The sequence below is a fragment of the Camponotus floridanus genome, unplaced genomic scaffold (genome assembly GCF_003227725.1).
Source record: "Camponotus floridanus strain SB8 unplaced genomic scaffold, Cflo_v7.5 scaffold176, whole genome shotgun sequence".
NCBI classification, from domain to species: domain Eukaryota; kingdom Metazoa; phylum Arthropoda; class Insecta; order Hymenoptera; family Formicidae; genus Camponotus; species Camponotus floridanus.
In genome coordinates this window covers 29393-44361 of record NW_020229299.1, presented here as the reverse complement: position 1 = coordinate 44361, position 14969 = coordinate 29393, and the positions used below count along the sequence as shown (strand labels likewise).

The following is a 14969-nucleotide window of genomic DNA, read 5'->3' as shown; positions in this document are numbered from 1 at the left end:
ATTATCGAAAGCTTAATGCAAAAATAATTAAGACGCGATATCCGTTGCCTATCATAGAAGATCAAATTGATCGTTTACAAGGGGCTAAAATGTTTAATACAATAGATTTAAAAAATGGATTTTTTCATGTTCGCGTAGCAAAAGATGGTCGCAAATATACGGCGTTTATAGTTCCAAATGGTCATTATGAATTTTTGCGTATACCTTTCGGGTTAAGCACGTCACCTGCATATTTTCAGAAATACGTTAACGCGGTATTTGCTGACTTAGTAGCAAAAATATCGATATATATGGATGACTTAATTATTCCATCTAAAGATTGTCAAGAAGGGCTATTATATTTGAAAGAAGTATTGCAAGTAGCGAGTTCGTACGGTTTAGAGATAAATTGGAAGAAGTGTCAACTCTTAAGAAACAAAGTTAATTATTTAGGTTTTATTATTGAAAACGGGGACGTTACACCTTCCGATGAAAAGACTGACGCGGTAAGATATTTTTCGATACCGAGGGAAAAAAGAGCGGTGCAAAGCTTTCTGGGGTTAACTGGTTATTTTCGAAAGTTTATTCCAAGATATGCATCCGTTGCGCATCCGTTGACGAATTTATTGAAAGGAGAAGTTAAATTTTATTTTGGAGACAATGAGACTCGTGCGTTTAATCAGTTGAAGGAGGCTTTGGCGAAAAAACCTATTTTACGAATTTATTGTCCGAACGCGGAAACCGAATTACATACAGACGCATCCTCGCTGGGCTACGGCGCTATATTGTTACAAAGAGATAGCGAAGATCGTCTTTTCCATCCGATATATTACGCAAACGGTAAAACTACCGACAGCGAAGCGAATTTTCATAGTTATGAATTAGAAGTTTTGGCGATTGTTAAGGCGTTGCGAAGATTTAGAACTTATTTAATAGGTATACCGTTTAAGATCGTAACAGATTGCCAGGCGTTTACACAAACTATGAAGAAGACTGACGTTTGTACACGAATTGCACGATGGGCTTTGTTCCTATAGGATTTTCAATACATTGTCGAACATCGTCCTGGGAAGAGTATGCGCCACGTCGATGCGCTTAGTAGAAATGCATTGCCAACTGCGATGCTTATAACGGAATGTCAGGAGGGCATTCTCGCGAGGCTGCAACGAAATCAAGCAGAGGATGAGGAGTTGTTGAGTATCCGAAATCAAATAACGAATAATCAAGTCCAAGGATACGTCATTAAAAATAGACTACTGCACAGGGAGTTAAACGGAGATACTTTAGTTGTTGTTCCAAAATTAATGCAGAATGGCATTATATGACAGGCTCACGAACGAGGTCATTTTGGATAAAACTGAGAAGTTGCTAAGAATGAATTATTGGTTCAAAGGGATGCGTGATAAGATTGAGAAAGTCATTCGAAATTGTATCAGCTGCATTTTGGCCGAGAGAAAATCTGGAAAACAAGAGGGCTGGTTACATCCTATTCCTAAGGACGAAGATCCTTTGGATACCTATCATATAGATCACTTAGGCCCTTTGCCGTCTACGAAAAAGAAATATCACCATTTGTTCGTAGTGATCGATGTCTTCACGAAGTTTGTCTGGTTATATCCCACGAAATCCACGAGTACCGCCGAAGTGTTGAATAAATTGATACAACAGTGCTGTTTTTGGGAATCCGAGAAGAATAATTTCCAATCGAGGAACGGCATTTATGGCGCATGATTTTGGCAATTATTGCAGGGACGAGAACATCTAGCACATATCTATTGTTACCGGAGTTCCACGAGGTGACGGACAAGTTGAACGGATCAACCGTATACTGATTCCAATGTTGTCGAAGTTGTCAGCGCCAAATCCTGCTCAATGGCATAAATATGTGACGCGAGTTCAACAATATTTAAATGGCATACCATCGAGGAGTACAGGGGCGTCGCCGTTTTATCTTTTATTTGGCACACAAATGAAGACGAAAGAGGATCTCATACTTAAAGATCTTCTTGAAGATGAAAACGCTGCATTGTTTGTAGAGAAACGTAGCAAAGCACGATAACAAGCTAGAGAAGCTATCACTAAGAGGAGAATAAACGAAGTTATAATCGGAAGAGGAGGATGCCGACTGCATATGAAGAAAACGACCTGGTTGCTATAAAACGAACACAATGTGGGCCTGGGTTGAAACTTGCTGCAAAGTATTTTGGCCCATATTGAATTAAACAAGTTCTTCGGAATGATAGATATATTGTGCAAAAGGTCGGAGAGGGAGAGGGCCCTCGTATGACATCCACGGCGGCTGACTGTATGAAACCTTGGAGCGATCTTCCTGAGGATGCTGTGGAGGAAGACGCGTAGCATTTGAGGACAAATGTCGTCGGATGGCCGAGTGTGGGATGGAGCGTAAATTTTGTTCCACACGTTATACCGCGCCACAGGATTTCGGTAGTTTCCGATGATATCCGTGATCGATCGGGATCCCTATATATGTATAGCTGGCGAGCGGCCGGGGATCATTTTCGGCTCGTTCGTGTTCGCGCAAAAAAGCAACAAGGACCATCACAGACCTTTCTTCTGTAAATCGCGTATCTCAATTATTTTCGGTTGTGGTAAAATAAAGTTCTTAAAGAGATCATCCTGTACATTCTATCCATTCCACACCACAGTACTAATACTTTAATTATATATAGGTTATAGTCTGTGAGATTATAACATCCCTCTCCCGTTAAAAAAGAAAAACGGAGGTTGAAACGAAGTTTTTCTATAATTTTTTGCGATTTTGAATATAATACAATGTCTTTTCCCGTTTTACAATGTTGATTATAATCGTTTCTTACATCTAGCTTATTATCATACCCTTTTTTTGTTTTTAAAACCGTGTGCTTTTATTTCTTTTCAGTATTGATTTAGGCATTCCATATGATTTGTCAATTTCATCGACTAATGTAACAACAATTGGTCGTTTAGATTTCCTTTTCCTATGTTGGATAATTATCCAGGTTATTAATGCTATAATGATTAAAATAGTTATTCTACTAGTAGTCGTTGTATAAATGAATTGCTTTTGTTTAAAAAAGTTACTGTCGTTATTGTTCAAGTTATTATTAATTTCTTCTAATTTATTACCTTATCCTTTTAATTCTAGTGGATTATTGATTATTTCTTTAAATTCGTATTCGTGATTTTATTTGTTATTAATTTCTGTGATTGTTATATTGAACGGTAAAAATGTTTGTATACTTGTATTATATGTTGTTTCTGTCTTTATCGTCATGTCGTTATTAGTTTACAGTTATCGTGTAATGTAATCCGACCTGTGTTTTTGATTATCTTTTTATACTCAGGATGATCATTATATTTTATCGTGATCTGTTGCTCGAATGATGTCGAATACAACCAAAAGTGCGGCTGTTGTAATGTGATCCATATTGCGCGGGTCGCTTTTTTATGGCCTATATTACATTGATTTCGATAGTTTTGTCCTTGTACATAAATTTTCGCTTCACACGGTGTATTTTCGTTGACATGGTAGATTGGTTGATTTTTGTCGCATAGATATAAATTATTATTATTTGTACTATTATAATTATTATTATTTGTATTATTCGTTTAAATCTTGTTTTCTTAGAATTAAATAGGTACTTGTTTCTTTATTTACAGCGATCAACTTATTAGTTACTTCTGTATATATAAAACTATTTTCGTAGTTAGGTGTCGGTAACGGAATTACATTTAAGACGTCAAACATTGGTTGTGTAATTAATGGAAATTTTAAAATTGTGTACATATTTGTTTTCTCGCAGTACGCGCTTACGTACACGTAATTTTGATCGTTAGCCATTCGTCAATTTTTATTTGAAAAGGAAAATATGCTCTTTGTGGTAACTGTAGTACTGCTTCTTTTAAATGTAGAATAATTTCATTTATCGGAATTAACAATGGATGTATTGTGCCTTTACGTACATGTGTAAGATATTCTAAAATATCGCTAATTAAATCGTTTATCATTGCTATAATTATGGTGAAATGTTCGTCTATCTCCTCGCGCGTAGTGTATTCCCTAATGTAGTGGTTCATTAATTTACCGTTATAATCCAATATGTTTTCTAATTTATTTAAATGAACTATAGTGATGTTCAAGACTTTGATTTGATTTTTCGCGGCGTGTTCCAATGTTTGCTGGTTATTCTGTAATAACTGTATCTGTTCATCTATTAATTTCCTATCATTCGCATCCATAATTCCGAATAAGGTTTTCGTTATTGAACCTATTCCATCGATAAGACCTCTACGTTTATTTGTTCGAGTCTTATATAAGGTATTTATTAATTTTATTATTTTGGCTAAGGTATTAGAATCATTGTTAATTATTTTTTTAAGATTGTTGCAAGTTCGTTGGGTGCTTTTTTCGAAATTTGACTCGGTGCACATTTTGCTTGTTTGTTCGATATATTGGTTTATCTGCCATGTTCTATCGTTTAGTTCTGTTACATCTAATTTAATTACTAGCTTCCACATCCGGTTGGTTTGATGTAGGCGTTCAATTTTTTCATAATATATTCCTGGTGTATTATCAAATTCCGCCACTTTGAACGGAAGAACCGTTTCATCTTGTTCCGCGGGAACGGAGTAAGTGCTTAGTGTTAGTCTGTAATGATATATTAGGTGTTATATTATGTCTTCCTTGCGTTTCTTTTCCCTTATCTATTACTTTTTTTGACTAACTTCGCGGTTAGCTTATTTTTCGTTGTCACTTTCTCGTTATATTCTGTCGCGAAAGGTTGTTTGTTGCTTTCTCTTTTTTTTTCATTATGTATACCAACTTGGAGAAGTTTTTAAATGAAGAGTGCTAAGTGAAGTTTATTGAATTGATGTCGCGGGTGCCTGCCGACGAGAGGGTGTTACCTCCCGTATCTTTCGAACGGGCTTGTTACCGTATTTACTTACGGGAACCGTATAGTTTGTCGGTGCGGGTGAATTTATCCACCGGCACCCGGCAGGTCCGTTCTGTGGTGCCGTGGGCGCCATCGGATCTTCCCGGGCCCGTCTCCGCTTCCAACGGCAGTTGGACCGCCGTAGTTTTCAGCGACTGGCCTGTGAGCGCCAAGCAGGCCGTAGCGGAGTGTTGCAGCCTCCTTCCCGGTGAGTTTTCATTCATTCTTTAATTTTCTATAAACAGTTTTAATTTATTTATATGCATGCGCACGGTTTTTCTTCCCCTTTTTACTGTGTAATTTATGTCTGAGTTTTTCTCTAGGATCGTATATGGCCCTGTCCATAATGATTCTAGTTTCTTTGATCTCCCTCGTCGTAGAGTTTCATCATAGATCAATACTTTGTCACCTATTCTAAAATGTGCTTCTTTTGTACTTCTATCGTACTGTTTTTTTATTTTAATTTTTCTTCTTTTAAATGTTCTTTCGCAACCTGATTGGTCGCTCGTAGACGCTCTTTTAATTCCTGTGCATAATCATTGTAATTATATGTTGGTTTTGGCGGTTTCGTCAATGCGGTTGGTATCTCGGCCTGGTGCCCGTAAACTAATTCGAAGGGGGTAAATCCCGTGGCGGTATGTGGTGTTGTATTGTACGTGAACATCGCAAAGGGTATCCATTCGTCCCAGTCCATTTGATCTTCGCTTATGTAGTGACGTAAATATTCAGCCAATGTTCGATGAGATCTTTTTAACGCGCCGTTGCTTTCTGGATGATATGCGGTTGTCTAGATTTTATTTATTTTCAATAACTTACAAGTATTTTTAAAGATTTCACTCATGAAATTCGTTCCTCGATCCGTCAGGATTTTTTCCGGTATACCGTGCTCAAGAATTATTTTTGTAACAAATTCCTTGCTAACGGTATTTGCTTCCTGATTCGGTATCGGTATTGCTTTACTGAATTTTGTTAAATTATCCTGGAAAGTCAACAAGTATTTATTTCCATTAGTGATAATGGTTAGTGGTCCGACAATATCTAAGGCGCATTTTTCGAACGGTTTGTTAGGCGTGTCCGTGATTACTAACGGTACTTTGTTTTTTCTTAATAATTTATTTTTTTGACAAGATTCACATTTCGCGATGTATTGTTCTACGTCCTTAGTTAGTCCTCTCCAATTATGTTCTTTTAATTGTTCGTTCAATTCCCTGATGCCCTCCTATAGGTGCATCATGATATTCTGATAATATTTGTTTTTTCTCTTCTTCTGTGTATGTTTTTATATTATCAGTGTCTGCTTCTTCTTCTTCTTCTATCTTTAGAAGATTTCTTTATCCTTTTCCAAGGATGGTCCCGGTATCGCATTACGACTTAAAGCATCGGCATTTGCGTTTGCTCGTCCGGTCTTGTGTATGATTTCGTAATCATATTCTTTGAGTTTTAATCTCCATCGGATTAATCTCGATCCGGGGTCGTTTACATTGAACAACCATATTAAAGGTTTATGGTCTGTGATAATCTTAAATTTTGTTCTATATATGTATGGTCTAAAATGTTTAACAGCCCACACAATTGCCAATAATTCTTTTTCCGTAGTGTTATAATTTTGCTCCGCCTTTGTTAATATTCTGCTGGCGTAAACAATCGGTCGGTCGTTGCCTACCTCTCCTTGTGATAGCACTGCTCCAATCGCATAGTCGGAGGCATCGGTGGTCACAATAAATTCTTCCGCAAAATCAGGATATTTTATCACTGGTGCAGTCATTAGTTTTTCTTTTAATGTTTCAAATGCTGCTTGCTGTTCCATTGTCCACTCGAATTTCTCTGTCTTTTTTGTTAATTTTGTGGCTTAGCGATTCGCGAGAAGTTTTCAATAAATGTTCTATAATATCCTGCAAGTCCTATAAAGGATTGAATATCCTTGACTTTTTTCGGCGTCAGAAATTCTTTTATTGCCGTTAATTTTGAAGAGTCTGGAGATATTCCGTTTTCAGAAATAATATGTCCCAAATAAATTACTTCTTTGCGAAAAAATTTGCATTTATCTGGCTGCAGCTTTAAATTAAATTTCCGCAGTCGTTGTAGCACTTCTTTAAGTCGCTTGTTATGATCGTCTAGACTTGATCCGTATATTACGATATCGTCGAGATAAACTAAGCATCTGAGTCCTTGTATTCCTATTAGGACGGAATTCATTAATCTTTGAAATGTTGCTGGCGCATTCTTTAATCCAAACGGCATTCGATTAAATTCGTAATGACCGTAGGGAGTGGAAAAAGCTGTTTTAATTTTATCTCGTTCAGTCATCGGGATCTGATGATACCCTGATGCCAAATCTAGCGTGGTGAAATATTTTGCATTTCCCAACTGGTCCAGAATATCAGTTATGTTCGGCAAAGGAAATGAATCGCCTATCGTTAGTTCATTTAATTTCCGGAAATCTATTACTACTCGGAGCTTCGGTTTTCCTGATGCGTCTATCTTTTTCGGTACTACTAGCAGTGGTGTATTCCATTGGCTTGTGCTAGTCCGAATGATTTCATTTTTTAGCATTTCATTTATTTGTTGATTGACTTCTGTTTTATGTTTCTCTGGCAAGCAATATGGTCTTACGTTCACCGGTGCAGTATAGGCACGTGTGTTTATTTCATGCTCTACCATTGTGGTGCATGTCAGTGGTTCTCCCTCTAAGTGGAATACGTCACTGTATTCCTCGCAGATTTTAAAGAGTGTTTGCCTCTCTTCTGCATTTAGATGTTGTGTTCGCAATAATTGTCAAATTCGCTACTTACGGGATATAGTGTTTTTTTATTTTTCTTCCTGTTTCTATGATGTTTATTTCTTTTATCTTTTCCTTCATATCCTCCAGTGTGACTATGAGGGTTGTCATTTCAATGGTGTTGTCCGTTGTGTTTATTATACTTACAGGACATGCAAAATTGCTTGGTTCCACCAGGCAGCTTCCAATATATATTCCTGGGGCTGTTTCGCTTGTTCGGACTATTCCTATATGATTCTGATTTACAGCTGCTTTAATAATTGTCTCGCTCCGTGGTTTCAGAATTATTTTTTTGCATGGATGTAATTTTAATATACTATCCTTTATTTTTATTTGATTTCGTTTGTAGTCGCAGGTTGCTGTTTGTTTTTTGAGAAAATCTATTCCTAAAATTCCTTCATGCTCTATTGCTATGTCATCCTTTACGACATAAAATGCATGCTTAATGGCACGTTTGTTGATTGTAATTGTCGCGTACATTTTCCCTAGTGTGTATAATCTATGTCCACTGATTCCTGTGAGCGCAATTTTCTTTTCGTATATAGGTGTATCGTCTTTTAAATTTTTCAATTTAATTAGAGAAATTGTTGATCCGGAATCGTACAGTATATTTATCGTCTCGCCTTTTACTTCACGGATTGGTAATGATACCTGCAGTAGCTCGTCTTTGGCTGATGTGTGCGTGTTTTTAACATGCGTTATACGATACTCTGAGGCAGGTCGATTGTTTCTTTCTCGTTTCCTCTTCCTCTTCTTCGCTATTGCTTGAAGAGTCAGTGCTCTTTTTTCTCTCTCTATGCGGAGTCTTTTGCTCACGCACGCTTTCTTTATGCTTTATTTTATTAACTGGCTTGGAATTACGGTTATTAGTGCTATTTATTTTAGGATGTCCGTTCAAATTCCAGCATTCCTCACGAGTGTGTCTTGTCTTTTTACAATATTTGCAAAATTTATTCAGAGTATTTATTCGCGGATTTTTTTCTGGTTTTGGCAATGTAAATTTATTATTTCGACAGTCGCGTCCATTCTTTCCGCATTTATAGCATTGGATATTCGGATCTCTATTCGCTCGCGTCGGTTTATTATCATTTTTATTTTTATTTGCGAAACCGTAAGCTCGGGTGGCTGTTGGTCCGATAAATTTTTCTTCCATGCTCGCGCCGTTTATCGCTTCTTGAAGCGTAGTATATCTTTGTGAACGTACAAGAGTCTTTAATTCTTCTCGCAATCCGATTTGATAATTTATCAAGGCTTGCTTTTTAATCGTTTTCTGGATTGCCCTTTTAAAGGTAGAGGGACTTTCCTTCCATCATTGATTCGTATAACTTCATAGCTATTAAATCGACACGTTGTCCGAAAGCATAAGCACTTTCACTTGATTTTTGTTTCAAGGAGTTAAATTCTATCTGTAAGTGCGTCGTGCTTTGTTTCGTTTGATAGCAAGTTTCAAGTTGTTGCTTCAATTCTTCGAAAGTTTGTACGTCTCGCGTTTCGAAATCCTGCATAGCCTTTCCTTTTAGTTTAGTATACAAAATTGCTTGCATCAATGACTCTTCATCCGCGGGATCAATGTTTTGTACCGCGTATGTACAAGCGTTCAGAAATTCTTGTAATTTATGTCGCGATGTTCCGTCAAATTCGGGAATCATTATTCGCGTTTCTTTTAATGATAAGTAGTGCGGGGCGGCGCTACGCCTATTTCTTATATCTCTTTCAGTGCGACCGTATGTTATGTCGAGGGGGACATCGTCTGGATTTACTCGCGTTTCATTTGTATTTCTTCGGCTAGTACGCATATTGTGCATTTGTTCGCGTAGGTTCATTATTTCTACCTGCATTTCGCGAAAATTTTGTATGAGTTCGGCTAACAAGGCATTACTTGTGCCCTCGGCCGGGTGTCCTGCATCTTCGTAAGATGCGGCGGCATCTTGTTCGGCTTGTACCCGCAAGCGGTCGATTTCTCTATCGACGGCTTCAGGTTGAATATTTTCCATATTTCTTCTCGGATTTGGCTCGAAAATACTAAGGTCGACGAATATTGGAGAATAATCTCTAAACGTAACTCGATTAACGCGTGATTCGTTTGGCTCGAAGGTATCGTTATTATGCGCTTCGGGTGATTCAGAACTCTGATAGCAGTTTTCTAAATTTCTTCGCACGCTATTTCGTATGTCACGAATAGCTTCTTCCGCTACTTGTATCGGTGGTACAAGTCTTGACCTATTTGCCAATCGAGCTGGCTCGCTCAAAAATCGCGGGCTTTGGAATCTAACTCGCTTTAACGGTTCCGACATTTAATTGTAAATTTCGACTTACATTAGTAGTACAATGACTCGCATGGTCGTGTATCGGGTTGCTCGGCTGCTGATGCTGCGTGTTGACACGTTGGGGCGTCGTCCTACGGTGACGTGTTGTCTGTCGACGTTGTGTTGCTTCTGCGAAGGTTGTGGATCGGTGTTGGTCCTTGAGCACTGGTATCTCTTTCCGACTTCCAGCTGCTTGATCGTGACCCCTTGTCTGCTTTTGTCGTCCGTAGATGTTGCGTGTTTCGGTGGCTTGTATATACTTTCTTAGGCTTTCTTCTGTAGTATTTGTTTTCTCTAATTTGTATTTATTTTTATTTCAGCCGTTAAGTTAAGAATTCGGCGGTTCTTCCGGTATGCATCCCACCGCTGCTACCAATTAATGTTGTGCCCGAAACGGCACGGAGTGTGGGGTGCAGTCGGGAGATATAAATATCTCAGGCCGTCGAAGGAGAGGAGTTAAGAAACGGCTGTTTTCTTGTATCAATTAATATTCTTCCTTTTTTTCTTCTTCCTTTCTTTATCAAATAAATTATAGATTTATTACAAGTACCCATTCGTTAATACAAGCCTGTCTTAATTTAGAGTCCTTATTTAGTTGAATCCCTTTTCTGCCCTTGCCTCTATTCCGTGTAGGCTCAGTAATTATTCTAAGTTCTGGCGTACTTAGCTCAGTCCGCAGTTGCACTTGGTTACGTTGCACTTGGTTTTCGACTGTTCGACTGTCCGTCGTGCTCTCGCGGTGATTCGTATTTAAACCCTTGTTTTGGGAGGGTTTTTGAGAGGGGACCGCTTAGTAACGTGGCCATACGGGGTCATGGTGCGGTCAAGTTAAAGTGCAAACGAAGGTGATTCGATGTCGAAATCCTTCGTTGCACTTCCGTATTTTTTGGCGAATTCGCGCATGGTACGCTGAGACAGCGATTCTATGAGGTGAATGTTTGCTGTCGCATTTACCAATAATATTTTATGCTGACGCTTACTTTATACTTTAATTATATATATGTACTAATACTTTAATTATATATAGGTTATAGTCTGTGAGACTAACAGAACTGTGCGCAAAAGAACTGTATCGAATTGAACGGTGGGCAAATGTAACGTGTCCAATCGAACGGTGCGCAAAAGAACTGTGTCCAATTGAACGATGGGCAAATGTAACGTGTCCAATCGAACGGTGTGCAAAAGAACTGTGTCCAATTAAACGGTGGGAAAATGTAATGCGTCCAATTGAACGGTGCGCAATCTTATGTGTCTAATAGCACGGTGCGCAATTGCAACGTGTCCAATTGTACTGTGCGCCAATGAGCCACTCCCGTTGAAAATATATACAGCATGTAGAGCTAATAGTAGTTGAAATTTATAAAGGAGTACAAAAGCCATTCGATCCCCATATTTTCTGGGAAAATTCATTCCAGATATTAAGGAGAGATACAGGGGGAAGAGGGATAAGTGGAGAAGAGAGTAGAGGGAAAGTTGAGGGGGAGGGGAGAAGAGAGATAGGTAAGGATGAGTGAAGAGTGACGTTTTGGAATGTAGCAGGGTTGAGGAATAAGAATAGGGATTTTTGGAAGGGATGGGATGTGATTGTGTTGTCAGACGTAGGTGAATGAGAAAGGATGGGAAAGGATAAAAGATAATCTACCGAAGGGATACAAATTAAAGGGGGAAGCAATTAGCAAAAAGAAGAGGTAGAAAGAAGAGGACAGTGAGAAGAATGGCTATGGAGATAAGAAAGGTGTTAATGGAGAAAGGACAGAAGATAAAATCAAGAAGGAAGGGATTAATGGAAGGAAGAGTGAGAGTGGGGAGGGAAAGGTGGAAGATAATAGGAGTATGTGTGCAAGGGAACATGGAGGAAGTACTAAAAGATATGAAAGAATGGATGGAAGAAAAGGAAATGGGGTATAAAATTATGATAGGAGATTTTAACGCGAGAACAAGAAGGGATGGGGGAACGGTAAGGGAAGAAGAGGAATCGGGAGGTGAGAAAGGAAGAAATTCAAAGGATGAGAAGATAAATAGAGATGGGAAGAAGTTAGTGGAGTTGGTTGAAGAAAAAGGATGGAGCATTTTTGATGGAAATGTGAGTGAAGATGAGGAATGGGAATACACATTTACGGGGGGCAAAGATTGTACAGTAATAGATTATATGATAGGAGATGAGGAGGTGAGGGGGAGAATAAAGAGAATGAGTATAGGAGATAGAATAGACTCATATCGTCACCCGGTGGAGGTTTGGATAGAAGGCAGAGTGGAGAGGAGGAAGAGAGGGGAAAAGAGAGAAAGAGCGGGGAGAGTAATATGGGATGGGAAGGGTAGAGAAATGTTTAGGAAAAAGATAGAGTTAGGGAGAGCAGTAGAGGAGGGAGTGGAAGAAACTGGGGGGGGGGATATGGAATTGAGAATAATAAAGGCGATGAAGGAGACAGAGGAGGAACAGAAAAAAGGAAAGATAATTAGAAGGGGGTGGTGGGATAAAGAATTCGAGGATAAGAAGAGAGAGGTAAGAGAGGAATTGAGAAGATGGAGAAAGGACGGAGAAAACAAAGAAAGATATAGGGAAAAGAAAAGAGAGTATAGGGAGTTATGTGAGCGAAAGAAAACAGAGGAAAATGATAGATGGGAAAAAGAGGCAGAGTAGGTAAGGAGTGAGAGGGACGTTTGGGAGATTGTGAATAGAGGTAAGAGAAAAAGAAAGAGAGTGAATGAGAATATAGAGGAAAAGGAATAGAGAGATTATTTTATGAGATTACTGGGAGGGATGGATCACAGGGTGATGGGAGGAGAGGGGGACAGGAGTTGTGAGGATGGGGAGGGGGAATTAAGCAGGGAGGAAATAAGGGAGGCGGTCAGGAGTCTAAAGGATGGGAAGACGGCCGGGTGCGATGGAATACCGGGAGAGGTATGGAAATATGGAGGAGAGGAGGTGATAGACTGGGGATGGCACTTTTGCAATAGGGTGTGGAAGGGAGAGGGGTGGCCGGAGGGATGGAAGAAGGGGGTGATAGTCTCAATTATAAAGAAAGGAGAAGGAAAGGTAGTGGAGGAATATAGAGGGGTAACATTAATGGCGGTATTATATAAGGTATATATGATGGAATTAGCGGAAAGAATAAAGGAGTGCGAAAAAGGGGTGATTCTACGGAATCAGACAGGGTTTAGGAAGAATATGGGAACAATGGGCAATATTTATGTAATAAACTATTTGATAGGTAGGCAACTGAGAAGGGGAAAGAGATTGGTGGCACTTTTTGTGGACTTATATCCGGCGTTTGATATGATAGACAGAGAAGTACTATGTGAGACAATGAGAAGGAGGGGGATAAGAGAGGGTTTAGTAGAAAGAGTGAAAGAAGCACTAAGGGAGACGAAGAGTAAGATGAGAACAGGAGGAGAAACGGGGGGAGTTTTTGGACGGCAAGGGGGATAAGACAGGGATGTCCACTGAGTCCGACGTTATTCAATATAATGATATCGGACTTGGAAGAGGAAATGGGAAAGGTGAAGTAGAGAGGGATAAGACTAGGGGGGGGGAAAGGACATTGGCATATGCAGACGATGTAGTACTATTGACAGACGAAGAAGATGAAGAAATGAGGAGCATGATTAGTAGGTTGAAGGAATACATAGAGAGGAAAGGTTTAGAGTTGAATGTAGGTAAGACGAAGATAATGAGATTTAAAAAGGGAGGAGGTAGAATGAAGAAAAGAGAATGGAGATGGAGAGGAAAAAGGTTGGAAGAGGTAAAGGAATTTAGATACTTAGGTTATACGTTACAAAGGAATGGAGGACAGCAAGCGCATATTAAGGAGAGGATTAAGAGAACGGCGGCGATAATGAGGAATAGGAAAAAGAAAATTTGGTAAGGACTGGTGTAGAAGACTATGGTTATTCGATAGGCTAATATGGACGGTATTGAACTATGGAGTGGAGATATGGGGATGGAAAGAAAGGGAAGGAATAGAAAGATTTGAGGAAAGATATATGAAATGGATACTGGGATTAGAGAGAAGAACGCCAATGTACATGGTAAGAGAAGAAATTAAGAGGGGAAAGTTAAGGGAGAGAGCGGGAAGGAGATGGGACTTCGAGGAAAAGTTGGGGGAAGGGAAGGGTAGTGAGTTAACGAGACTATGCTGAAGGGAAATGAGGGAGGAGGCGAAGGAGGTAAAGACAGGATCGGAGTGGGAGGAGAAGAGAAGGAGGTTCTTTGAAGACAGAGGATGGGAGATTAGAGAGGTGGAGAGATAAAGGAAGGAAGGAGATGGGTGGTTTGGAGAGCTGATCAGGAGGAGTAAAGGTTGGAGAGAGAGAGAAGAATAAGAGAATCAAGATATAATAGATGGTACAAAGTTATAGAACAGGAAGGAATACCAGAATATCTAAAGAAGGGATGGGGAGAGAGCAGGTGGAGGAGGGTGTTAAGATTTAGATTGGGGAATAAGATAAGAGAAGATAAATATTGGGAGAAAGATGGCAAAAGGATTTTTAGGTTATGAGGGGGAGATAGAAACATGGGAACACGTATGGGAGGGGTGTAGAGTATGGATGATAGGAGGGGAAAGTTGGCAAGAAGAGGTGGGGTGGATACTGGAGGAGGAGGGGAGGGAGAATGGTGGATGAGAGAAAGAAAGAAAAGTAAGAGAAGACAGTGGAATGAGTGGAGAGAGGAGGTAGAGGAAGAGAGAGTGAGAGTGAGAAAGAGCAGGGGGAGGAACGACAGAGAGAAATGATAATTTTAAAAGGCAAGAGGAAGCGGAAGTTGAGGGCATGTGTGTGTGTGTAAGCGAGGGAGGGGGAGCGAAGACGATTCGCGATCCCTCAAGTAGTTATAGGTATAGGTTAAGTATAGGTTAAGAGTAGTGTTAAGTTTTGTTTTGTAGAAGTTTTGTAGAAGATTGTAACCCTAAGGGGAACAATAAAGACATTATTATTATTAAAATTCATTCCAGATATTACAAAAATTATATC

General features: G+C 39.3%; 1 pseudogene; it reads left to right on the top strand.

Annotated features, from left to right (window-relative positions):
- Nucleotides 1-1374: 1374 nt before the first annotated feature.
- On the top strand, nt 1375-2337 carry LOC112637529 (annotated as a pseudogene).
- Nucleotides 2338-14969: the final 12632 nt, after the last annotated feature.